Here is a 27,974-nt window from a genome sequence, read left to right as displayed (position 1 = left end):
GTTCCACCTATATTTCTTCTAGCGTTCCTTACGAGCTAAGGCAAAAGGGACTGTGGAAGGAGTGATGACTGTTGAAATAGGATTTACTGGCAGTCCATTTTCACTTCCAGTCTAGCTGATTACCAGTTAAAGGCATTATCCAACTAAGTTACTTAATGTACCTAAGTCATGTCCAGAAATTTTGGTATGAGTGAACATAAGAGTAGAGCTAACATTGGATACAACCCTACTAATCAACTTCCGTAATTTTGGCCACTTCTATGATATTGCTCTGCTTATGCTGACTGCTTACTTGTTAGAAATAAATGCTACTGAATTAATCAGGGCTTGCTTCTCATTAAGCTTGTACATGATTGGATTGCCATTTGCCAGTTAGCATTATTCTTTTCAGGGGGGGAAATGAAAACTTAAGAGGATGCCTTGATTTTAGCAACTCTATTGGAAAATAAAAGAACAGGCATGTATTTTTAGTTCTAGTCATTTTATTCATTTGGTTTATTTCCTTATAATTAAACAAATGGTGGATATATATTATTTTTATTCGAAGTTGACCTGAGTTGTAGCAGTTTCTACAAAGAGCACACAGCAATATTTCAGCTAATTAGATACTAAGTTTTTCATAATAGTATGTGGTTCGTTTGATTGTTTTGCCTTAGCAAATATGAGTAAGAATGGTGCAACCTAGATCACTATCTGTGTATTATATGCTATAGTGTTGTCTGTTGGTAGACAATGAATAATTTAGCATGTGTGGGTGAGGTGTAAAAAGAGCTATTTTCTTTCATTTTTGCATTTTTCAGTCCTGTGCCGAAAAATAGATCTTGAATAATTGATAAGGATTTTCTATCATTTCTCATGAAAAACCCATGAGATTCAAGTTTGCTGCATGATGTTGATAACACAGGAGGGTTAATACTGCAATTATACTGTATATTGTGTGGGTAGCATATTTAAAGTTTAACAAACCCATTTTAAGACAAAAGACAACATTTTGTGCTTATCCCAGAAATGGTTTCCCTTTCACAGGGTTGTTAGCTTTCTCTTTTTAAGTGCAAAACCCCAAAGTGCATCTAGCAGCTTTCAGCCCTAGTACTTGGTGAAACTGTGTTGTGATTTCTTTTCTTTTCTTTAAAAAAATCAAATTGGGAAAAGATAATATTTTAAATATTATGTTCAGTTATTGAACAAAAGCATGGTACTACATCAATTGTAAGGAACGCGGGTGGCGCTGTGGTCTAAACCACTGAGCCTAGGGCTTGCGGATCAGAAGGTCGTGGTTCGAATCCCCAGGATGGGGTGAGCTCCCATTGCTCGGTCCTAGCTCCTGCCAACCTAGCAGTTCAAAAGCATGTCAAAGTGCAAGTAGATAAATAGGTACCGCTCTGGCAGGAAAGTAAACGGCGTTTCCATGCGCTGCTCTGGTTTTGCCAGAAGCAGCTTAGTCATGCTGGCCACATGACCCGGAAAAACTGTCTGCGGACAAACGTGGGCTCCCTCGGCCAGTAAAGCGAGATGAGCGCTGCAACCCCAGTGTCGTTGGCGACTGAACTGTCAGGGGTCCTTTACCTTTACCTTTTACATCAATTGAAAGGTTTTGTAACTCTCCGCTCTCCCCTACTTCTAACGTGTTGGGTCTGTGTCGAAATCTAATGGCCGTGTAAGTCCTAGCAAGATGGCAAATGTCAAAGTTGCTTTGGTAGCAACCACAGTAACTTCACAACACACCATTTATCAGAGATTCAAAGCACTATTCAACAGATCACAGTGACACCTGACTCATTTATTTGACCTCGTCAAACAATCACTTTGGGATTGCAGAAGGCGCTCAGTTGTGTGGCTCCCTCAGCCTTGTTCCCATAGTCCTATGAATAGAAAGGCTGCATGAAACACTGGGATACACACGTTTATGCACTATTCACAAGAGAGGTGAAAAAGTCTGCCATCTGCTCAAAATACTTGTCTGTTATCTTTTTATTCAATGGGAAGGCACATCTAATATGTGTGAATCCACGAGCATAACCTTTATAATAGAAAGCTGAAAGTACACAAGAACAACGAAGCAATCACTACAAAATCAGGGACAAAACGAAGCCTCTGCCTTATTGAGCTGAATATTAGTGATAAAAAAGCAGGAGGAAGGAATATGAATTCTCTACCTTTCCATTGCTACTGTTCTTCTCTGGCTCCTGAGTATCAACTTCCAGAGAGGAAGCCATGTTAGTTTATTGCAGCAAAACAAACAAAAGTTTCAGTGACACCTCAAATACTAACAATTACATCATGACAAAAGCTTTTTGTGCCTCAAAAATGAGCTATGGAAGGTGCAAATATAACACAAAGTCAGGATCTTTGTGTGTTTTTCCTTTCTTGAATTAGTTTAGAATATGCAAGACATACAATTTGAAATGACTATGGTTCCCTGTGAAAACCATCTCCTGGCTTTCTGGTTCAAATGGAGTAAGGAAAAATATATGACCTCTTTTTCCCTTGGGTGGCAGGAGAAAACACAGAATGTTTACTTTTTGCAAGCCCAACCATGTATTAGTGTTACTGTTTGGCAATATCTCTCCTTCTTTTGATTAATTGCTTAATATTGTTTAAAGTCCTTATCTGAGGATTTTATAGGAATTGAGTCGTGGATTGTCATAGCTGGCATTTTGTATTCATTAATGCCATTTGAAAATACGAAATGAAATTCACTGAAACATGCCTGCCTGACAAAGTGACATGTGGCATTGTGTAATCCTAATGGATAGATGGTATCAGGTCCAGAGAATCCATCATAGATCATAAATCTGAACAAAAAATAAACATAAAATCCTTTGCCGTGATGTGATTAAAAGAAGGCAGTATACACTCTTTGTGATGGCCTACATAAAGAGATGCCCCACTCTTTTTAACAAAAAATGTTTAAAAATACAGAATTGCATCCAGTACATATTGCAGTTCCATTCATGCAATGTTTCTCTCCTGCTTCCTGCATGACCCCAAAGAAGGAAAAATGAAATGCTTTCTTTTTTACACAGCTATTTTATGGTGAAACTGGACCTGATTGGTAGCCATGATTGTTATTTGTATATGTGTTCCTGTCTAAACTGGGAGGGGAGCTACTAATTTTTACAACAAATCTTATGCACAGGTGGGGGAAGCTAAACCCCTTCTGGCTTATTGCTTTATCACTGCAGGCACCATTTGACCAGCCCATCTGCTACAGGAAGTGAGCTAGACATGTTGGGAGGGGAGGGAATGAGGAAGGAGCTTTGAGTGACAGAATGCCATAGATAAGGCAGGAGGGTTCAGCTCCCACCACCTGTGTGCACACTGTACCTCACTTCAGAAGTGAGTGTGGCAGGTAGATGAATAAACACAGCTGCCCAGATATGTTTATGGAATAAACACAGATTTGGCTCCAGGAATGCTTTTTGGCATTATATCAGTCATAGACAGGTGCAGAGCAATCATAAACTCTTGATCCACCGCACAGGATTGAATTAGGAAGTGGTGGTGATGTCCAGGTGCCCTGTGCTCCACCATTGTGGAGGTCTCCATTTCACCTACTGGAAGCACAGGCAAGTGGAAGCTACTGCTTTATTTCTGTCAGTGGTAGCCAGCATCAATCCCAGACCCTCCTAGTGTCCCTATTTTCCAGGGATGTCCCTGATTTAGAAAAGCCTTCCCAGTTTCTGATTTGATCCCAGAATGTCCCACTTTTCCTTAGGACGTCCCTATTGTCATTGGAGAAACGTTGGAGCCATCTGAAGGCAGCCCTGTACAGGAATATTTTTCAATGTTTCAATGTTTAATGTTTTATTACGATTTTATATATGTTGGAAGCTGCCCAGTGGCTCAGCCCCTTTATTGAAAGTTTTTGGGGAGGTGGCCCCCCAGGCCCTCACAGAAGGGGCTGAACCCCCACGAAGTTCTGTGGCGGCCATATGTGTACATTGTGGGGTGTGCTCACATCACATGCGCAAGCCGCAGGGCATGTTTGCGTCATGTGTGCAAGCTGCGGGGTGCCTGCACAAGACGTCAAAACACGACAGGACATGAGCGCATGGCGTGCTAATGTCATACAGCTCCGGCCCCTCAATCACGGGGGCAAGATGGCACCTGTGATCAAATATGTACTTCCACAGCAACCTAGCCCCCCCCCCGTGCTGATCTGAGGTACAGGTTGCTCTTAAAATATAATTCCTTAGCTAAAGGTAAAACCAAAGTATTTTAGAGCAGGTCTATCTTCACGAACTAGTTCAGTAAGAGCAGGAAACAGAAATTCAGTAGTGTGCAGTCTACAAAATAAAAATAAAGGTGATTTTGATCCACATATTTTCAGGACAAAATCAGTACTATGTGGACTCAGTGATGCACCTGGGTATTGTCAGTTGTGCATGTTTCCTTTTCTTTGGTTGTTAATGGTGGGATTTCTGATCCCACAGAAATTGTTCTTGTTAATACGATACATTGGTGGTGAATGATGATGTTGCCTTGAAGCGAGCTTTTATTGTGGATCATGCAGTTGCACATGGGTTTATGCTGTTCAAATTTTAATGAATGAAATCAAGCCAAGCCCTTTAGCAAAACAACAACAAACCTTTTTTACTGCGCATTTTATATCCTGCAAGCTGACCTCTGGGAGTGATGATTATCCGTTTGTGTTCATTTAAAAAGATTTATTTAGTTGACGGAATTACCATAAGATTGCCTTTTTAAACGGGCTATTTGCTAATGGAAAGCAACGTCAAGAGCATTATGAGATTATTGCTTCATTTCAAATAATGTACAGAGATAGTCAAAGGTTAGTATCACTGCTTTACTTCTGTTTTGTTTTTTAAATGTGTATCATGCTATCTCTGCAACAGAGAATGGGACACGGAAGAGGATGAACAGAATTCTCTGCAGTCTTACAGTACAAAGGCTAGGATTCTGAATTTACCTATACTAAGGCTGCATTAACGTGTGTCTTACTGTGTCAGTTTAACTGATTATAAGGCTACTGCTTCTGTCTCCTTTTCTAATTTTCCTCTCACACTGTACATGCCTGTCCTGTCCCGTCTTGATCGCTATACCACCATGTTGCAGTAAATGTCATTCACATGTCATTACTCCATGCCGTCCGTCTCCTATGCTCTGCCATTCTTCTAGGTTTTACCTTTTCAGCACGACTTTCTATGCTTAAATACTGGCCCGCTTTCTCATCAGGCAAAAAGAAAGAAAGGTGTGAGCTTTGAAATGGGCAGGGAGCACAGTGCATGCCAGTATGTAGCCTTATGGCTCATCACGTGACTGGCTGTATCATGAACCCATGAAAAAGGTGGAGAAATTGCTGCAAATTTCTGTGTTAAGCGGACTGCAAACCAGGCATTTGTTTTTGTCAAGTGAATTCTCTCCAGCTTGTTAAGCTGAGAGCAGGACTCTCAAGTGTTGAGTCATAGGCTTATTCAGGCATTGGTGGCTTTGTCAATAAGATCCTGCAAATTGTTTTAGTAAAAAATTGTTACACTATAGAGGTTTGCTTTGAAATGGAAATACGTGGTGAAATCAGTCAACATGAATAATGGATTCCAGTGCAACATTGTTTAGGGAACTACAAATTCTTTGTTCTGCAACAATCACGTGAGAGCAAATGGCCAGCACACAGAAGAAAGCGGGTCTTTGTTAAGATACTACTTCCATGTACAATTCTGACAACATTATTAACATTATTAACATGAAGCAAAATATCTGCTTAAGTGGCATTTGTTTTTCTCTAGGCTTATTTGATAACCTTTCTCTCTTGATTACATTTTGGGGCCTGGGAATGAACTGAGTGGCATGTGTATATGCATGATGGTGCTTGGAATTTTTTATGAAGCCAGTATTAATTTATGACTAACAAAAAACATGGATAATTTTTTAATTTAGTCTTTACTGCAAGGAAATGCTTAGGGCCAGTCTCTCTCCAACAGAACCATTATATAGGTTCCAGCATTTCTCTTTTAAGTTCAGTAGACGTTCTAAACTACAGGTTGAAGCCTTGTTAGTAAAACTACCCATGGTAACTGACTCAGCTTTAGTTTGTGAGGAAGGCATAGAATAGACAAATGCTGTTACTATATAGTGCTGGTCTTCCGCTAGTCAGTCGGGGGGCCCACTATCAGGTCATGACCTCATCTAAAGTGGGTCACAGCTGCAAATACATTGCACAAAATTATGAAAAGGTTCCCCAGATACATGTTTGGGTTATAGGTAGGTCCTGGGTCTGAACAAGTTGAAGGCTGCTGTGATATAGGAATTATTTCTTTGCTTAAAACCCTGTTTTAAAGAACAAAAGACATCAGGGGCCAGAATACGAAACTTTTATAGGTTTTACAACATATTTTCTACCACCTCTTCATATACTTCATGTGCATGGATCATAGCTACTATATTTTAAAAAACCAAGTAGGCAACACAGGGATTTTGTTCTTAAGGGAATAAGTCAGCAAAGGCATAACAGACAGCCTTCATAGTCAAGGTTTCTGCTGACAGGACAGATTTCCCAGGATCAACATTAGAATCTGAAAACCACTTCAAACATGATTGATGTTCTAATTAGGGGGCACTTACAGAAAAAGGGCATGTTGATTGCTTGTACATTTTTTTTCATGTGTACTGGCACTGTAAGGCATTAGCCACAGCTCCCCAGTGCACATAACAGAATAGTACTATGTGCAGTCATCATCATGATCAACATTCAATTTGCATGCTTTTTTCCAGTATGAAAATGCTATCTAAATAGGGCAGTCCTTCCATCTGAAAAGGCCCCATTTCTTAACTACTATAGGGGAAACTAATGACAGTGTTATGCTAATTAAATGGCAAATGTATTGACTCAGATCGCTCTGGGGTAAATGTTTGGTGCTGGATCACATCTGCCCTATTCTTAGTGGTCATAATTGTAATTGTCCTTATACTTTACATCATAAAGCAGTGACAGGAAGTGATAAAAATAATAAAAATATAGATTTTAGAAAATAGATTTCAGAAAATAGCACAGTGTGAGTTTTACCTCTATAGCAGAAACTCCCCTCCTCCTTCATCTGAATTTGCATATGGAATAATATTCCAAAACTGATTCTTCTTCAGTTTAGTACTGTGTATTTGGGGGTCTATTGACCACAATAAAGCTGTGTGTGAGTGTTTAAATCAATGCAGCATTCTACTAAGAACTATTAGGGATTCTTCATACAATATGGTGTTTGTCTTTGGCATGTACACATTAAACATATAATGGATGCATATAATATATACATAGCATACATATAATGGACACTTTGCAGAGGTTTGGACTAGATGACCCTTGGGGGGTCCCTTTCAACTCTAGGATTCTGTGATAACAAACATGTGCTTGTAACCACACACATAAAACCATCCCCTAGACTAAATTCCTGTGATACTTACTTCTGAGTAAATCCCAATAGAGCTGAACAAACACAGGACCAGGTTATGTACACACACACACACACACACACACACACACACACAATATTATGTGTATTCCACCTTTCAACATGCTCAAGGCAGCTTACAACATGATAAAAATACATAGCTACAACTTAACAAACTAGTCTTAAACAATAAATAGAACATTAAAGAATATATCACCAAAGTAAACAATTCCCACATAAATCACAAAATCTAAAGATACAAAAATCAACAGCAACAACCCCACAAACACCCCAGCCTGAATCAGTTCAGCAGCCTCAGCGTTCATAGCTGGAGTCAATTGGGGCCCTTCCCTCCTAGGCCAGGTGGAGAAAGACCTGCAAGGCAGGGAGTAGGTCTTCCAGGATTCACAGCAGAGATAGTTGTAGTATCAAGCATTTCCTCCTTTATTTGGTAATTCCAGGTTTTATAATTTCTTTTAGACATGGTAAAATACTGTTAGATAATTACCTATTATTATTATTATTGTTGTTGTTGTTGTTGTTGTTGTTGTTGTTGTTGTTAGATAATTACCTATCAGGCACTATTAATGTGGAGGGAAAGACTTTTAGTGTGCAGATTGGAATTTTGTGAATCAGCTAAATTCAGTGAGCTTCAAATGGAAATATTTGGTTTTGACCTAACAAGAACTCTGTGGTTTGGGTTTGAGGTAGGGTTCCACAGTCTGCTAAATCTATCCTAGTTAAGAAGATTATTCTACTTTGACTTTTCAATTCAATCTAACTTAGTTTCAGGATCTGACCATTTCACAGTGTAAGCAGCGAGGCCTTTTTAGATTACTTTTATGTTCACACATATTTGGAGCATCTCCCCAGCCATGCGGTGTGGGATTAAAAAAAGCAGGAGTTAAAGGCAAATTAGCATTTGCTTTTCACAAATCATCTGGAACTAAATTAAATAAACCCTTTTTGTCCTGTGTGACCTTGGACTGGCTACTGTGGAAGAGAATTGGACAGTGTTTTTATTGAATCTGGCTCCTAACAGTATAAAACAAAACAAATCAAATTTAATTGATTTGATCCTTCTGTTTGCTCCACTCTGCGACACAGCAAATATTTACTTGTACAACCGCATTAAATAATTTGAGTAAATTTGAGGAAATGAGGCTCTTACAAACAAGGAAATTTAAATAATACATGGGTAAAGCTGCTTTTAAAAAGTAAAGTTTTAAAATATTTGCTTTTCATTCACTTGTCAGATATCACATTCCTCTTTCTTAGCTGTTTCAAAGCCTGTTCTAGCTACAGTATGTAACAAATATAACTGAAATGTTGGGTGAAATATGGGCTTTTCAAAATTAATAGGCCAGTCAAAATGTGGCTTTGTTTAAAGTTGGCAGCAAACCCCCAATGATGAAATGTAATTTTTTAATGACTAGACAGAGTTTAAAACTAAGCCATGTGAAATTTTCCCAGAACTAATGTCAAGTGTTTGTAATCAAATAAGATGACTAAACGTTTGCAGTTTTTGTGTGATGAAGCTATTTGTGAAATTAATCATCAGCTTTTGGGCTGCTTAATGAAATTATCCTAGAATTTATAGCTTGGAAAGTATCCATTGCAACCAAGGAAAATAATGCAATACAGTATGATCTGAATATAAGAAATGTTCCCAAATAGTATTTAGTATGCCTTTGGTCTTTTATTCTGTTTTTGTCTTGTATTATTATTATTATGTTATGCCCTGCCTTTTTATCTGACATGACGCAAGGCGGTGTACAGATAGAAACAAGAACCGCTAAAAATGTAGAAAAACCAGTCATTAAAATACGATTAAAATATTGATAGAATTAAAACAATATACATATCTAACATCTGTTTAAAAGATACCAATAATTACAAACATGGCTCTCCTTCCTCCTCTCGTCCTCATTTTATTCTCACAGCAACCCTGTGAGATATCATAGAACTTTAGAATGACAGGGACCCCCAAGGATCATCTAGTCCAACTAAGGAAACAGCAAGTGGCTCAAGGTCACCCAGTGAGCAGCCTCATGGCCAAGTGAGTTTTGAAGCCTGGTCACCCCACCCCATTACTCTAAAACCACTGCAATGCTGTCCCAGAGATCGACCGGCCCACTCCTGAAGGGTAGATCCGCAGATAGGAGGGGTGACTCCGTCTGGCCCCTCACACCCACCCTGTCCCTCCCCTCCACTGCGAACTGGTCTATAAAGCTGTTTATTATTATTGATAATGCTAACAACAACAAGAAGAAGAAAAATAGGTGCCTTGGTAAGGTAAGATACCCACAAAGTTCCATTTACCACTATTCTGGATATCACTCTTATCAGCCCTGAGCCAACAGAACTGGAGCACATTCATTTACCCAAACTGAAAACCTTGACTGAAGAACTGGGTTTCAGTCTTTGCTGTTGGATCTTTGGGTAGGAGGAGAGAAGGAAGGACTGAATAGAGGATGGAGCATGAGACTCTCAGTCTCAGGGGCGTGGGTTTGAGCCCAAGGTTGGCCAAAAGTTTATTGCATTGCTGGGGTTGATGACTTTCGTGGTCCTTTCCAATTCTATGATTCTAGATAAGGTTTTTCCCCTATGGATTGGGTAGAAATGAGAGGAAAGAGAGAAAGTCTGGATCCATCTTTCCACATGCTCATGAGCCTCCCTTTTCCCCAGACAGATTATTGGTGCCATTGCTGAGTTTCTGACTGGGAATCTATATTAATTAATTAATCAATAAAATTTAAAATGTGCTTTGGCTTGGCTCCTGAAAGTTTAAAGACAGGGGGGTGGATGTGGATGAAAGTACTACGATATAAACTCTGAAATTAGGTTTCAGAATATGCCATCAGAGTCACCTCTAGTTATATACCGCCCAACAATAAAATGAATGGAATATTTGAACAAATGAATTTGGCAGTAAATAAATCAAATGTAATCTTTTAGGGTTCTGCTCTTGATGTTTCACAAAAAGGTGGACAATAGGTTAGTAAATTATTTGCATGTTTTATTGCAAGCGTCCAATGGGCCCCCTGTGGATGAAGTCCTCTTGTCGTAAATGGCAGCCAATGCCCTTTTGACCTTTTCAATGCATCATCTGAGGTGGTAATGGTCATCTGGCTATCATCGTTTGCTGTGACTCCATCTGGACAACCAGCTGGCAACCAGACATATGGAAAAGACTGACGGTGGAAGCAGGCTCACAATGGCAGCCGAGCTATACTCAACAGATGCATTAGCAGTTGTGTCCAGTTAGGTTCGCAGAGGGCAGAAAGCTGGTTCTGTTTTCTTTGTTTCATGTTTGAATGGGGTGTTTGTTACATGGTAGATACAGGAAAACCTTTTCTTTTGAGTTAGATGTATCTAATATTCACAAAATAATCAGCTGTTTCCAATGGTTTATCAAGCTAAATATACTACCTCCAAGTACTGTATTCCTAACGTAGAAGTCTGGTGCATTTGAGGGAAGAAGAAAAAACAGCTAAAGGCAAAAAATGAAATTTACATATCAAATCTGAAAAGATCTTAAAGATATTGGTCAGACCTCTTAAAACTGAACACAGGCCCCATAACCTTCAGAAAAATAAAAATGAAAATTTTCAAAAACAAAAGCACAGTGTACAGTGTCCCTTTCAGACCAAAGATAGGTTAAAGCAGAAGTTAAAGCTGTTGATGGCAATGAAGAACTAACAAGACTTTCAGGGAAGGTTGAACTGCTTTTCAAATTATTATGTATAATGTTCACTAAATTTTCTGATGTTACAGTTGCACCATGTCAATCTATTAAATGTTGACTGCAATACAGAGTTGAATACAAAAGGATTTTTGCAATGCTGGATTTAAGTATAGGCTGAAGCCTAGGGCCTCTAAATCTAGGGGGCCTCACCAGCCTGCCCACTCCCCAGTGCCGCAGTCTCCCCTCTCCTCAGGAATTGCCCCAGGGAATGCAGCAGGAAATTCTGTTTGTGGTTATTAAGTTTTAACTCATTAATTTGGCTCAGTAAAGTATACCTTTTCTATTATGTCTCTAACAGGTGCAGTTGGGAAGGTTAATAATATGCTGCAGGAATAAAGTTTATTTTTCTATAGGTTAAATCTAAGAGTAGAAATCTTTTAAAATGCAATGTTAGATTATAAATGCAACCTAAACAGACATTGTATGATTGGAAAGCATGATAGGCTCAAATCCCAGGTGCTTTTGTTGTTATCCTATGTGAAAATCATGAAGAGCTATTAGCAGGGGTAGGCAACCTAAGGCCCCCCAGGGGCCGGATGCGGCCCAATCACCTTCTCAATCCAGTCCGCAGATGGTTCGGGAATCAGCGTGTTTTTACATGAGTAGAAAGTGTCCTTTTATTTAAAATGCATCTCTCGGTTATTTGTGGGGCCTGCCTGGTGTTTTTACATGAGTAGAATGTGTGCTTTTGCTTAAAATGCATCTCTGGGTTATTTGTGGGGCATAAGAATTTGTTCATTTCCCCCGCCCCAATATAGTCCAGCCCACCACATTGTCTGAGTGGCAGTGGACCGGCCCACTGCTGAAAAAGGTTGCTGACCCCTGGCTATTAGGATCTGTGCCTTGGATCAACATTTTTTTGTGGTGCTGGCAACCACCAGATCTGTAACTTTTGCTATGCAGTCTGTAATCTTTCATTTGATTATGTTTGCTTATGTGGGGGTAGATCCATTTTAATTCTACTGGAACTGAATTTTACCCAGCCGAGAAAGCAAAGAGAGGGTACATCTGTGTGCTTTCTCTTTATCTGGGGTGGGCAGGTAGGGGCAGAGAGGAGTTGACCTGCAAGAGGAAGGAAATACACAACCAGAAGGTGGAGTTCCAATGACACTTTCTCAAAAGTAAATCCAGTGAAGTTTATTTCCAGGTAAATTGGTACAAGATTGCATCCTGAACAAGATACAAATTACAAGATGTTTTTCATAGTAACTACCAGAGTTGCCACTTGGGGTCGATGATTTGGGGCCACAGTGGCACATCATACACATGATGCATGACACGTGCCTGTGATGACATATGTGCAACGCATCATCTTGCCCAGCACCGCACAGCTGTACCGTGTTCAGCTTGGTGGTTCTACCTCCTCTGCCTTTTGTACTGCAGCAGCCAAGTACAAAAGCACTGTAGTTAAAAGAATCTGTCATAGGACATTGTTGTGAAACAGTAATGAAAGTAAAAACCTGACAGCCCAATCCTATTCATCTTTCACTGTGTGCAGTTGGACTTTTTCCTGAGTAAGAATGGATATGAGTGCAGCCTGAGTATATGTATACATATAATACATTGTATGTATGTATATGATGTGTGTGTGTATAATATCCTGGCACTCAGATGTGCCTCAGTTATACTTCAGGCTTACCAAGCAGGCTGGGACTTTATTTGACAGTGCTAGGCTGAGTATGTGATACTGCTCTAAATGTTTTTTCTTCTTCTTTTCATTTAAAAAGTGATGCCAAGCAACTGGCAAGAGCCACAGGGCCCAGCATTGTCCAGTCATGGCAGGTGCTGATTCCAGGTTTGATGTGCGCACATTTTACCATTGTAGTCTTTTAAAAATTGCTTTCTCCATAATCCATGATTAGATTAGCTGATATGGTAGCAACTTTATGCCAAAAAAGATATAATATGCACCAGTGAAAACAAGGCTAAAAAAAGAAGACACAAGTTTGAATATTTATGTATATATGCAGATTTTAAAATAATTATTAGAATTTAAAGGCATGTCAGCTCTCTTCCCATCTAATGATTCCTAAAATTATTAAAATAATTTGCAGTCCACTCAAGATCAGCTAGATCTTTTCTTAGTCAATTAATTTATCTCCAGATTACTCCGATCCTGCTCTGAAATCAATTTTGCTACAATTAATACCTCCCATTCAATTCAATAATCACATCATTGCATCCCTAAATAAATTAAATTCAACATAAATAAGGACACTGTCATGATTGGCTTTGAGTGGGGTGGGGGAGTGTGGTGTAGTGGTTAAGAGCTGTAGTCTTGCAATCTGGGGAACCGGGTTCGCGTCTCTGCTCCTCCACATGCAGTTGCTGGGTGACCTTGGGCCAGTCACACTTCTCTGAAGTCTCTCAGCCCCAGTCACCTCACAGAGTGTTTGTTGTGGGGGAGGAAGGGAAAGGAGAATGTTAGCCGCTTTGAGACTCCTTGGGGTAGTGATAAAGTGGGATATCAAATCTAAATCCAAACTCTTCTCTGAGACTGCTCTCTTTACCTTTCTTTAGAAAAACGTAATTAAGCTAGAAAAGACAATGATCTGTTATTTGGCCATGCTAATTAAAATCTCAGCTGCCCCTGGGTAAGGGGAAAACATGTGATTTCCATTTCCTTTCCAGAGACACTGTATGAAAAACCAAATGCCTCTTTCTATATAACTCACTAACTAAGAATATCAGAAGAGCCCTCCTGGATGAGACCATCTAGTTCAGCTTTCTGTTCTGTTCTCCTTTCACATGCCCATGAGAAGCTTACAAGCAGAACGCATGGACAATAGTGCTCTCCCGCTCATGATTCCCAGCATACTTCATCTGGTACTGGTGGTAATATATAGTCATCATGACTAGCAGCCATTGATAGCCATTGATTTTTTCTAATCCCCTTTTAAAGTTTTCAAGGTTGGTGGCCACTGCTACATCTGTGCACAAAATGACTATTGGAACAAACAATTATGTTAATTTAAAACACTACATATGCATCCAACTCCACAGAGTTGGGTCTTGAAGTTAAGATCCTTGAGAGGGAATTGAATGACATGGCATCTTGCAAAACCAACCTTTTAACAACCTCCCAAAGCAAAGATACAGCGGGACAGTGATTTCCCAGGACAGAACATAGGAGCAGTTTGAGCATATGCAGCTTGATCATTCGTATGTTCACTCAAAAGTAAGTCCTACTTTATCCAGTTTGTTTCCAAGTAAGTGCTTAGAGTTGCATCAATGTGTTCTGACCCTAAACATATTTACTTGGAAGAGTGCTCCACCAAACAAAGCGGAGTTTACTCCTTAGACATAGTGTTTAGGATTGTAGCCTCCTTCATCCTGAAAGACAAGAAATAAATCACATTAAGGCAAGTATTGTATTTTCTTTTCAGAACAATCTTCCAAATGTTTACGAATAGGTTGCAGTCTGGTGTATTGGGGCAGCCACTACAGATTATTTCTAGAGCTGACACATTAGATTCATTGTGTTCTGTAAATGAATTGCTGAAGTGAAGCTAACATTGTGTAAGTCTAAATCAATTGCAAATTGAGCATCTCCATAAGCAATTTGTAATCTCCATTTTAGTTCCTTGCACTGTGTGGCTTAGAGACAGACTCTGAGTTATATAACTGACTAATACTTCTTGGGGGGGGGAAGAATACAAGAAGGGTTAAATAAAATAAATAAATGTTCTTGTCCAAAATGTTGCTTCACTGAGATACAGGTACAGTTTATTACATACACTCTCTTTAAACAAGATGGTATTCCTCCATTTCATATCAATTTCTCTTAAGACCAAAGTGTCACCAGTATCGGAGCAGACAAAATCAGGATTTGAAAAAGCACATATTTATCATCAGAAAAAGTGTGACAGGTGAGATTTGAAGAAAAGCAACTGATACATTCTCAGGGGTTGCAGGGCTGATACAGCATCTTCTAGGAACTGGCTGTTAGTCTTAGGCACTGTATCATTCTGTATCTAGTACTGATGCATCCATAAATAAATAATAGGTAATAATATTTAAACCCACACAACATCTTTTGTTTGTTTGTTTGTTTAGTACTAAAAACCAGCAAGTCTATTCCTTCCCATGCCATTTCATATCTATTCAGTCTTAGAAAAAAACAATCCTACTTTTCTGAACTTCAGTGCACACCTCCCCCACTTCTAACAAAGCAGCAAATGACTTAATATTCACAAACACCATCCTGCATCCAGGCTATGTTCCTTGAAGCAAAGCTGTTTTGCCTTTTCCTTGTGTAGGGCAATGGTGGGAAACTTGTGACTCTACAGATGTTTGAAGACCACAAGTCCCATGATCCCTGACCATGGGCCATGCTGGCTTGGGTTAATGGAAGCTGGAGGCTAGGAACATCTGGCAGGCCAAAGGTTTCCCATCTTTAGTAGAATGATACACTATTGCATTACAGCTGCTGTATCAACATTATGCTGTGCATGAATTACTGTTTACGCTGTGTGTTCTCATTGTTCATTTTTAATTCCATTACCCAGGATCTAGAGCTATACTGTAGATCAGGGTTTCTCATACTTGGATCTCCACCTGTTTTTGGACTACAATTCCCATCATTCTTGACCATTGGTCCTGCTAGGTAGGGATGGTAGGAGTTGTAGTCCAAAAACAGCTGTAGACCCAAGTTTGGGAAACCCTACTGTAGATTCTGATTAAAAGCTGTTTGATAGAACCTGAGCATGGTATCCTTGTTGAAGTCACATTGAATCCAAGTTGTGCACATATCAGAAGCCTTCCTTTCCTTCTGTTTTTTACTCCAGGAGTCAGCTAGGCCCCTCCAAAACTAGTTCTTACTAGTTTTGTGGTCAGACCATATCCTTGTGTACATGAAGCTGGCTTCATTGATAATGGATTTCTACTTCACTAGGAAAAGAATGAATTCCAAACTCTTTAAAATTACATTTTTTTAAAAAAAATTGTTATTTTTTAAAATTTAATATTCTGTGGGGAAATTACACCAATAAGTCCAGCAGTGAAAAACACAAAATTTGCTCTCTTTTTTTACAAGTGGCATGTATAGATGTTACTTGGGAGTAATCTCCTGGGGAACAAAGAGCTCAGGCATTAAATGAAGTATCTCCCTAAACCCCCACGATCCATTCCAACAAATCCAGTATGGTGTAGTGGTTAGAGTGTCAGACTAGGAGTGAGACCACTCAAATCTCCAGTCAGCCATAAAACTTTCTGCATGGCTTCTGTCAAGTCATTATCTCTCAGCCTACCTGGAGCTCCTTGGAGAACAGTGGGATACAAATGCTATAAGAAGCTAAATAAATAATCAAAAAGGAATGATACCATAGAGAGAACATTAGGTCCTCCTTTTGTCAAGGGGATGAAGCAAGGACATGTGCACATTGGAGAGCTTTGATGGACTGTATATTTCCTAGGTAAATAATGTCTGAAAGGCCCAAGGATTAATCTCCTTCAGTACATACACTAAATGAAAATAATTCTTTGTCTTTCTCCTTTCTAAAGTACTGTATGCAATAAATTTTAAAGGCACATATTATGGTGAGATAGACACTTTAGTTGAGTCATTGTGAATAAATAGATAGGTTGAATTTTTACCTAATACAAAAACAGTTGGTTGCAGAATGGAGAAAATCAACACCATCCCACAAATACTGACTGTATGCTTACAGTATGACATTCATACTTTCCCCCTTTCTTTTTACCTTGTAGTATATGTTGTACATTTTCCAGTATGTAAAATAACCAAGCAAGTATTAGAAATCACCCCAGAATTGGCCTTACTAAACATCTTCTAAGACAATAATGCCCACTTACACCACAAAGAACTCATAACCCACCTAGTTTCAGCAGCCAGAAACATCATAACCAGACACTGGAGAGATTTGTCAGGAGTAAGCATGGACCAATGGTACCAAATAGTATGGGAAACAGCCTTACTAGAAAAATTAACCAATAAACTGAAACTGACACGGGGACAATTAGAAGAAGACGCCTTCACCCCAGTATGGCTCCCCTTTATCACATACACAGCCCAACAAGACAATGACAAAAATCCACCAACAGCATACAAATCAATATGGCTAACCTGAACCAAAACTCCCACCCACCCCACTCACACATGAAAACAAAGACCAACACAGCCAACCACAAATGAACAACCACACCCTAGGCCAACCCCAACCTCTCTCACCACCAAAGGAACACAAGTGAACAGCAGAGAACCTGCACAAGCAACGCTGACACCAAACCCTACATATATTAAGTAAAATAGAAACATCGCCATCTGACCCCACCCATCTTTCCCCCTTTTCTTCCTAATGTCTCAACAAATGAAACTGATTTGTAAAAATGTTACATGGAAAAAATACGAGAGAGAGAGACATTGCACATACTTTTGTAAATCAAGAAAATCTTTAATAAAAATACATTTTTTTTAAAAAAAGTCATTCACACAGGGGGGTCTGTATTATTCACAAGGTATCATGCATCTTACCAGCTTGATTACAGATTGTCTGTATTGGGAACAGCAGCCCTTGGAGCCCTTTTCTTTGGCAGCATTTCTTGATTACTGAATTTCTCGTAAAGCTCATTTACTGAAATAATGAGAGACAATTTGCCCAGATCCACTTTGCCAGAATAATCTCCTTTACAAATTGCCACTCTAAAGTCATTCAGGCTCTAAAAACTTTATTGTGAAGAAGAAATGCAATATAAGGGCTTTTAAAATGTGATACATGATAATCTTCCAACAAGGATAGGGCAGTGTGTGAAATAGGCTTAGCTCCTGGAGCTCCCAGAGGGCACTGCCTGGGAAAACTGAGACTAAGGCTTTCTGAATGATGGTGTTTCTATTGTCAATTAAATGTGTTGGGAAGTCAATGTCGTTTATCCAATTCATAAGTGAACTAAACCCATACATCCTGTGCTCTTAACACCTAGCACTCTCAAGCCTTGCACTTGATTTTGGTACCAGAATGACAGGATATTTGATAGGAGATCATTGGTGGGCAGCATCACCACTTGCTGTGTTAATTAATAACAGCAAGATTGCAACAGCAGAATTATAAGGCTGACGAAAACCAGAGCTTAATTGGATATGTATCTGCCAATTTCAACATTTATTGGTTGATCCTGCCCTTAAGGCACAAGCTGCTAGACCCCTTACTGAATTTGAAGGAATTTTATTACATCTGGGTCGTTGGGGCAGAAGACTGGTATCTGTTCTTTATAACAAATTTCTTGATATTTCTGTTGAAAATATATGACTCTAAGTGGAATGCAATGCAGGCATCTGAGCCCTATAAATCAACCTCAGCTTATGGAAAAAGTAAGGTTACCATATTTCCTTGAGTCTAATGTGCCATCAAATCTAATGCACACCTCAATTTTCAGAACCTTGAAAACAAAAGGTTTCATTTGCTGGCAAACATAAATGTGTCATTGAATCTAATGCACACCTTAATTTTCGCAACATAATTTAATAATGATAATAATAATTTATTTATATCCCGCCCTCCCCAGCCGAAGCCGGGCTCAGAGCGGCTAACAACAGTAAAATAATACAGCATTCTAAAATCAATTCATTATAAAATCAGTTCAAATCAAATTGTTGGCAACCATTGGGCTAGAGTTCTGTGAAGAATTACCAAAGGAGGGGGTCAGGCTGTGCCTTGGCCAAAGGCCTGGTGGAATAGCTCTGTCTTGCAGGCCCTGCGGAAAGATGTCAAGTCCCGCAGGGCCCTAGTCTCTTGTGACAGAGCGTTCCACCAGATCGGAGCCACAGCCGAAAAAGCCCTGGCTCTGGTTGAGGCCAGCCTAACCTCTCTGTGGCCCAGGACCTCCAAGATGTTTTTGTTTGAAGACCGTAAGGTCCTCTGTGGGACATACCAGGAGAGATATGGCCAAAGGTGAGATTAGATTCAAGTAAATACGGTATTTTCTTTACAAATTCTGCAAACTTTCCCTTATGATATCAGATACCCCACAGGATTGTTGGCATGGTTGCAGTAGCAGGGGACATTTTTCCACTCCCTGCCCCCATTTTCCATTATAGTGAGAATGCTATCCATCACCACAATTTTTGATTGATGCTGCTAGATAGATAGATGATAGATAGATGATAGATAGATAGATAGATAGATGATAGATAGATAGATAGATAGATAGATAGATAGAGACAGACAGACAGACAGACAGACAGACAGACAGACAGACAGACAGACATAAAATGCCTAATTGAAGCCTCTCCACAGCTTTTCCTTTAGAACTTATGGGATGATCAAGCAGTAACTTTCTGATCTAAGGAACTTCCTACAGGGATGTGAGCTGCAGTGAGAATGTCTTTGGCCTAGAAAGGGAAGGCACTACGGAACTTACCATAAATCTCTCATTATAAAAGAATATGTGGACTGTGGCTACTGCAGAGAAAAGAACTCACAGATTACATGTTTCTAAGGCTTAAAAAGATCATTTTTGTGCTGTTTGGTGGCATTTCATTTCTTATGTGTCAAATTTTGATAATCAAAACTTTATTCCTCCACCAAATCATGAAATTTGGCTTTCATAATGCATTTTGCTGCTTTCGTTTTGGGCCTTTATTTATTTGGAAAATGCAAGCTCTGCACTGCTCTATGTTTTGTAACTTCAATCATAATTTTGGTGTTGTTGTGGGGTTTTTTTGTATTTCTTATTTTACATCAATAAAGAAGAATAGCAAATAAATAGATAATAAATAATAAATAGATAATAAATAATAAATAGAAAATAAACAAAAAGAAATAGACACACTTCAGGAGTGGTTGATAATAGCAAAGAAGTAGCCTGGGTGCAGGGTGTATCATGTTTTGCCTGCCACTTTCTCACTGTAGTTTTCCATAGATTGGCCATGCTCACCAGGGCCAGCCCTTCCATAAGGTAAAATGAAGAGGCTGCCTCAGGTGGCAAATTCTGTGAGGGGATTGGTAGCAGTGGTGAGATATCAGGTGACAGGGCTGTAAGTGCCCTGCCGCCTACTCTGTACCCCGTAAACAAGCCTGCTGCAACAAGTGCGGTGGAATATGCTGCCCTGTTGCATGTGTTGAAGTGAGATTCAGCCACATTCTGTACATGGAATGTGAGTGGGTAACATTTTGGCCCTCACCTCAGGCAGCAAAATGACTTGGGCCAGCTGTGCGTAGTGCCATTTATGAGAACAAATATCAGGCCAATGTTAGTGGGGCAGCTGTGACTAGCTCAGGAGCTGATGAGGGTGTTGTCGCGAGAGTCTGCATTGTTGGGGTCCTCCCATTTGGCAGCCTTTCAGTATGCTGGGAACGATATTTATTCCACTTTAAAATTATCCCCATTCTCATCTTATATTTACTTTTCACCAAACTTGAGAGGAAGAGAGATCATGTCTGCTGGCAGGCCTCCATCCTTTGTGTATTCACCTGAAAATGAAATCGAGCTTTGTGCATATTATAACTGGGAACCCTGATTCCTCCATGATTCATGATCGTGCATATAGGTCAAGCACTGGGCCAGCAGATACAATCACTTTCATCCTCTGTGCCAGTGCTGGGTAACTGAATAAATTCAATGCCAGGAAAAGTAAACAATACTTAATTCCCATGACAAACGTTTTAAGTTAGATTTTTTCCAGTAGGACATTATTGTTTGCATGGCTTGCACTCCACATTTGCAGTCTAGTACAATTGGCCAGGTAGTCACAAGTTACGCATGACATGAACATGAGTCTACTATTCCACTACATGCATGTTATTTTTGTGATGGAGCATTTGCAAACTGGTCCTACGGCCATACAGTTTAGCTATTTGTTAATTAGTAACTAACTCTTGTTTTTTAAATGTTGGGCAGCCCAATCCAAAGTGTTTTTGAATCATTATTCCCAACCAGACTCAGAGATGAAAAGGTGATAATCTGTTGAAGTGGAAGATAAGCATTTCAAAGTACAAATTAATGCTACCACTTGAAGGACACTGTGAACCTATCTGCAGTCGTTTTCAGTCTCAAGAGGGCCTCTCAAAATCCTTGGCATTAAGATTCAGATATATGATAGATGCCAGCTGTTGATCTCTTTCCCAATTACACTGTAACGTGTGAAGTAAACAAACCTCACTAGAAGCCTTTAAATGTCATGTATTGCCTGCATGTCATCTCCTTGAACCTGGCAGCTTGCAAGCAACATCCTGCTCCTTTCATTCATCGCTGACTCTTGCAAGAGGGCTTGCAAATACTTGAGAGTTCAAATCTACTTCCTTCATTCCCATCACGCTATCCATCTGGATTGGTCTGTGAACAAAAAAGACAGTATGCGACATGATCAAGAACTTCAGTTGCAAATTATGTTTCTCTCTCCCTCTCATTTTCTTTGTTTACAAAAGTATGTGCCTTGTCTCTTTTTGAAGTTGTAAAGTCTTTTCTACAGATCAGTTACATTTGTTAGGAGACATTAATGTTGAGTACAGTATAAGGTCAGGAAGAAAAGGGGTGGGAGAGGAGGACTGTTGCGTTGTTGAAAAGTGGCAGATGGGGAAAAATACAAGTCTGAAGGTTCCTCTGTTCACAGAAGACAAACAAGCACTTAAATGTGTATGATGCTCTTGAAATACACTCTTGAAGATGGGCAGTCCATACAGTACCTGTATGGGATAAAACAGGGGAGTTGCAAAAATGTATTCTGCAGCAGAAAATGTGGTGGGCATCTTGGTTGTGCTTTACAAACCCAGACACATAGCAGACCAGTTAGCCTTGCTTTAATCCCAGGTAGGGTATGAGCTGCTTCTACTCCGTGCTTTTTTCTGGGGGGACGCAGGGGTACGCATACCCCTAAACATTTTGTGAATCTATGTTTGGCCTCATTGAGGGACTGTATTTCAATATGAGTAGGATAATGAGAGTATAGTCATACCTAGTTTTGCGGCCGGGATCTGTTCTGAAAAGGATGCAGGGCAAAGTGCCGCGTTTGTGCATGTGCGGGGAGCAGTTTGCGCTTCTGCACATGCACAAAGCGTGATTGGCAAACCCGGAAGTAACCCATTCCAGTACTTCCAGGTTTGCTGTGGACATTCACCGGAATGGACGCTAGACAAGGCGGAGGTATTATTGTACCCCTAAAAAAAAAAAGCTTTTCCGAATACCCATTTCAGAGATCCACCCTACCCCAATGCTTTAAATCTGTTTTAAAATATTTCTCTCTCCCTTTCTCCTCCACAAACCAGTCATTTCACTCACCTTCCTAGAGTTGCACAAAAGCGTGTTGTTGTTGCTGGTGATAGGTACTTCTTGCCTTTAAGGCCACATGGGTTTCCATAGACAAAGATGGGACGAAAGATGGTTCCTCATTATCCATTTACCTGTTCCTTCAGAGGGAGTGCAGCCTCATCTAAACAGGCAAAGTCCCCGAATCTTGGATCTGGGAACTATTCACCCACAGTGTCTCTGTTTTAGCAGTGTCACTGTTTTAGCAGCTTTAATCTTATGACCACCACTGCATCCAGACACTGGTTCAGAATTGGCACAAACTCTCCTGGCTCATCTTAAATGGATGCCAGATGGCAATGGTGGTTGCTTGTGAGTAACCAGTCAGGACTCCGCCCTGTCTTTTACAGGTTTTATTTTGGTGCAAAACTATTTAGTGCAGAACCACAAGTTCATGTCTGCCCCAGTCGTTAGCAGAATCTGGGAGTGGTCGTTTCCAGGTCCTCCCCGAATATAATAGCTTAGTCATCCCCAGCCTTTTCCTTCATTCTTTGCATTTTACACCTCTGCGCAGGGTGGGCGACAAAAGAGGCGTGCTTCCCTCCTGGCCGGCTTGGCCAGGAGTGGTTCTGAGGCTCCCAGCAGCATCCTCTGGTCCCTCCCCCTTTTCCCCACTGGACGTGGGGAAAAGAGGAACTGCTTCGCAAGATTTTCGGAGGTTCCCTGTAACCCAACTGCCCCTCTGCTTCCCTTCCCTGTTCCAATGGCAGTCCCCTGACAACGGAGAAATAGGATCTCAAACCTCCTGATAACTGTCCCAAAGGCTTCATATAGATGTTAAAAAGCACTGGAGCTAAAGAGCCTTGCAGTTCCCCACAGCTAAGTTGCCAGGGTGTAGACACATAGTCTCACAGAGCTATCCTCTGAGACCTGACAGGAGCCAAACAGGAGCCAAACCACCGTAGAGCAATGGCTTCAAACCCCAACTCATATAGATGATCCGGGAAAAGACCATGGTCAATGGCATCAAAAGTCACTAAGGGTTCCTGCTGGGAGGGTTGTACTCCCCCATCTGTACGCTAGAGAAACTCATCAGTCAAGGCTGATTCTAGGCCAAAACTAGGCCTTTCCAGTCTGTTAATATAGTGGAAACTGGGGGGAAGTAGCAGTTTAGACTACATAATTAAAGCAACAAGAAACAAAAATATAACTTTTACAGTGGGCTTTTATTAAGTCCCTTATATCCTGCAGATACACAGGATTCTTGCTATTAATTTGCTTAATTTGATTATATCAGTCTTTGATAGGATTTTAAAAACTATTCTAAGAATACACTGATGATACTCGTTAAGCCTAATGGAGTCTAACAATTTATCACACAAATTAAAATACCTTCTCATAACACCCCTCCGCTTACCCTGTTTGTGTCAGAAGAAGATTGTCGAAATAAATCAAGGACGGGTTTCCGATATCCCAAGTACTTTGCAAAGTAGTGAGGCATCTGATCATAGCCTGCATTTTTAATCAAGGCTTATATTTTGATCAGATTCCTGTATTCCAAAAATGAGCTTAAATTCACAAATGTTTCTTTCGAGACAGGACACCAGCAGGCAAGGTCTTTGTCAGAGGCCCCTTTGGTTTATTGCGGTCATAAAACAGGCTGGGAACAAAAGGTCACACTGACCATACAAATGATAGAAGACAATCAAGGTTGCAAAAACACAATTAAATAGTAATAATTATTGTGCCTCCCATTAAACTTGAGCCACATCTTCCTAAGGTTAAAAGGGCAAGAGCTAATACAAACAGCAGCTGGCCAAGGGAAGAGGCCTCTCTCTCTCTCTCTCTCTGTGAAACTGCTTTGAAGCTTCAGAGAATTTAGAAAACTTATAGAACTTAGCTTTTACTAAGTTCCTTTTTACTTAAACAAGATCTTTGCTTCTAAAAATCTATATATGTTATATGTATGAAATATTGGCTTAAATGTAATTATGCAAAGGATTTAGAAAGTAAGATTCTTATTTCATAGAATCATAGAATCATAGAAGAAGTTGGAATAGACCATGAGGGCCATTGAGTCCGGACCCCTGCCAGACAGAGAGACGCCATCGGAGCACTCCTGACATATGGTTGTCAAGCCTCTGCTTAATGACCTCCAAAGATAAAATTAGCCACCATCTGTTTTGGAGTGAATAGGGCAATAGGGCAAAAGATGAAATGTTAGTTAAGGCGCCTAGTCTAGGGCAAAAGGTTATTTGGTAATTAAGGTGCCTTGTAGAGGTTAATGGCTATTTATTTGCCAATTATAAATAGAAGGAAATATAGCTCTTTGTCTCCCATAAAAGGTAATAGGAAATGGGTGTATCTTTTATGATTGGTTCTAGCAAACAGCCAATAGGAATTTTAACCAGGCTGATTGGACAGAGGCAGCCAAAGGAGGAGCAAGGGGGCTGAGCTGAGGGAATATAAGTGCTGGCCATAAGGGCAGGAAGGCAGGCCAGAGCTTGGTAACCATATACCACTGTGCCTCTCATTTATTTGTCTGACAAATAAATTATTATTTTAATTTCTCTATTGCTGCGTTGAATATTTCATTCCAGCTAAGCGTTAACCACAAGCAGGGTGCTACATTTTATGGTGCCTCTGTGACTCGGATAAGTGGTCTGCTGGAACGCAGCCCCTTCGCCTTACTGGGCAGGGTACAAGAGGGAGGACCACTAACTGCTTACCCAGCGCGCACTGGAACATTTTTTCCAGGGGAACGCAGAAGTCTCGTCTGTCTGATACCCTGCTCACCGACGGCGACGGACCGGGGGGAACCAGAGAAATAAAGAGGGATCCGCTAAGGGTAAGTGCACAAAGGGGTTTTGGCCCTCCAATTAATTGGGAGGAAGAGAAGTCTTGATCAAACTTCTGCGTCTCAGTAAGGGGGAAACTGAGTACGCTACATGACTGGGTACATCAGATGGTGATCTGGTGTAGGGAAAAGGGAAAGGTTGGGAGGTAGAGTGTGGTGAAGTATCCAGCGCATTGTATGTGTGAGAAAGTACAACCTGAGTGTGGAGTGGGTAGTACTTCGGTTCCCAGTAAGGCGACTTCACTGGGCAAGGAACCCCACGAAGCGAGTGTGTAAGTGACTGAGTGGATACTTCACAGGGCCATACAATGGGAGTTGGGGGTTCAAAGGGGGAAAATACACCTCTTGAATGTATGTTAAATAATTTTAAGAAAGCCTTCTCAGGGGCATATGGAGTCAAAATGACGCCAGAGCGCTTGAGAACGTTATGTGAATTAGAGTGGCCGAAACAAAATACTGAATGGCCATCTCAGGGAACCTTTGATATAAATTTAGTAAGCAAACTTTGGACTAATATCGCCAAAGAAACGGGAGGGTGCCCAGAACAATTTTCATATATAGATTCTTGGCTGAGCACATTAAATAAAAATCCTCCATGGATAAGGGAATGCAAAGTCCAACGATGCAAATTATTGGCTGTAAAAGCCGAAGCTAGGAAAGGAATCTTGCCAAATAAACTCAAACCCATTTTTGAGGGACCAGAGGAAGAGGTGCTTCCACCTCCACCCTATGCTCCACATCGAAGGGAGCCTAATCCAAATACTCCACCAGTTGTAACCCCAAGGCAAGAAAGTGGAACGAATAATGGGGGTGGAGTCACAGAACTTGATTCCTTGATAGATTATGATAAATATCTTCAGGAGGCCTTGGAGTCCTATAATAAAGCCCAAGCAGAAGTGGTTATTCCACCTGTGAGTCCCAGTAGAACTCCATCTACAGTCTCCTTTAGTGGACCAACTAATTGCCCACCCCAAACCCCTGTACATCCAAATCCTAGAGAACTATTACAGAAGTTACAGGAAGACCTTGATCGGTCAGCAAGCAATACAGCAAGGCGTATAAAGCTGCTAAAAGAACGCCTTGGGACAGATACCATCCCCTATGATTTGAGGCCCCTAGAGCAAAGCGAAGAGAAAGGTCACGTAGTAGCCCCTCTTAGAAGAGTATTTGATGCACTTGAGGAGCCTGTGCTGGTTAACGGGCAACCCGGACCACGGCCACCTCGAACTTCGACCCTCCAGTACATTCCATTCACAACTACGGATCTGATGAATTGGAAAACACACACCCCATCTTTCGCAGAAAAACCTCAGGCTATGATGGACTTGGTGACTTCAATAGTAAATACTCATAGTCCTACTTGGACAGATTGCCGCCAACTCCTGAATACTCTGTTCACCACTGAGGAAAGAAGAGACATAATTGAAAAGGCACAGATATATTTGCGTGAGCAGGCTAGAGTGGGAAATATTTTTAATATTGACCGTCATCTCCAGGATAACTTTCCTTTGGAAGATCCTAATTGGGATCCAAACAATGCAATTCACCTGGCCAGGCTTACCACCTACCGCCAGACGCTTGTGCAAGGTATCCGCAGGGCATGCCAGAAGCCCACTAATATGTCTAAAGTCTCAGAAGTAGAACAGAAACCAAATGAGAGTCCGGGAGACTTTTTAGAGAGGCTGCAGGAAGCCTATCGTATATGGACTCCTTTTGACCCTGAAGCCCCTGAAAACAGCAGAATGATTACTGCTACATTTGTGGCCCAGTGTGCTTCTGATATTCGTAAGAAAATTCAGAAATCAGAAGGATGGGAAGGGATGCTGATGAGCCAAATTATGGCCATTGCACGCCGAGTTTATCGGAATAGGGATGAGGCTGAGAAACAAGAGAAGAAGAAGTGGCAGAAGGAAAAGATGGTGATGCTAGCCACAGCAGTGAAGCAAGACTACCGCCCTTTAAATGGAGGGAGAGGGCGGGGAAGGAATCCACCACTGGGAAGGAATCAATGTGCGAATTGCAAGAAGGAGGGTCATTGGAAGCGGGAGTGTCCTGAACCCCTGAGGTTGGAAGAAGTACGCCCAGGCCCAGGCCCAGGCTCCGGCCCAAGAAACCAGGGACGGGGACGGGGAATGATCCGAAATGGAAGATATCAGAGACCTGGACAAGGACAGAGTAGAGACAATTTCATTGGACTGGCAGAGGAGGATTTTACCCAAGACTAGGAACGACCGGACTCCATAAAGTTAGGCTTCCAGGAGCCCACGGTCACGATTCAATTAGGGAGCCATTTAATAGACTTTATGATTGATACTGGGGCTGAATACTCAGTACTCCCAGAACTATTGCAGAAAAAGGCATCCAAAAGTGTAGTCATTAAAAGTGCCACTGGTCAGTCAGCTAAGAGGTCTTTCCTTCAACCTTTGGAATGCCAGATTGGGGGACATCGTTTAACCCATCAGTTTTTGTATATACCTGAGTGTCCAATACCTCTCTTAGGTAGAGATATGCTGTCCAAATTGCAGGCCCAAATCACCTTCACTCCTCAAGGTCCAGAAATGAAACTGCCATCAAAGGCAGCAGGAATAATTACCCTCTCAGTACCTAAGGAACAATCATGGCGCCTAATGTCAGCCCTGCAAGTCCAACCCACATTGGATACAGAATTAAACAAGCTCCTCCAAACCCTACAGGTGCCACCAGGAGTATGGGCCGAAAATAGCCCACCAGGAATGGCTAAGAATATAGCTCCAATTGTAGTAAC

At 40.8% G+C, this 27,974-nt stretch overlaps 1 protein-coding gene and 1 long non-coding RNA gene across 4 annotated transcripts in view; one reads left to right on the top strand and one right to left on the bottom strand.

The window, feature by feature from the left end:
• NCKAP5 (NCK associated protein 5) overlaps nt 1-27,974 on the top strand; it is a 558,169-nt gene that overhangs the window by 117,805 nt on the left and 412,390 nt on the right. The gene's annotated exons all lie outside the window — the stretch shown is intronic.
• LOC128421924 (uncharacterized) overlaps nt 13,649-27,974 on the bottom strand; it is a 72,818-nt gene continuing 58,492 nt past the window's right edge. The window contains exons 3-4 of one of the 2 annotated variants that reach the window (XR_008332404.1): nt 21,267-21,444; nt 13,649-14,487 (exon numbers count right to left, since the gene is read on the bottom strand). This is a non-coding gene — a long non-coding RNA (uncharacterized LOC128421924). Of the gene's footprint in view, nt 14,488-19,930; nt 21,445-27,974 lie in introns of those variants that run through there. The other variant, XR_008332402.1, reaches the window with a different exon arrangement.

This window comes from Podarcis raffonei, chromosome 1 (assembly GCF_027172205.1).
Source record: "Podarcis raffonei isolate rPodRaf1 chromosome 1, rPodRaf1.pri, whole genome shotgun sequence".
Lineage (NCBI taxonomy): Eukaryota > Metazoa > Chordata > Lepidosauria > Squamata > Lacertidae > Podarcis > Podarcis raffonei.
This window is presented reverse-complemented; position numbering and strand designations above follow the sequence as displayed.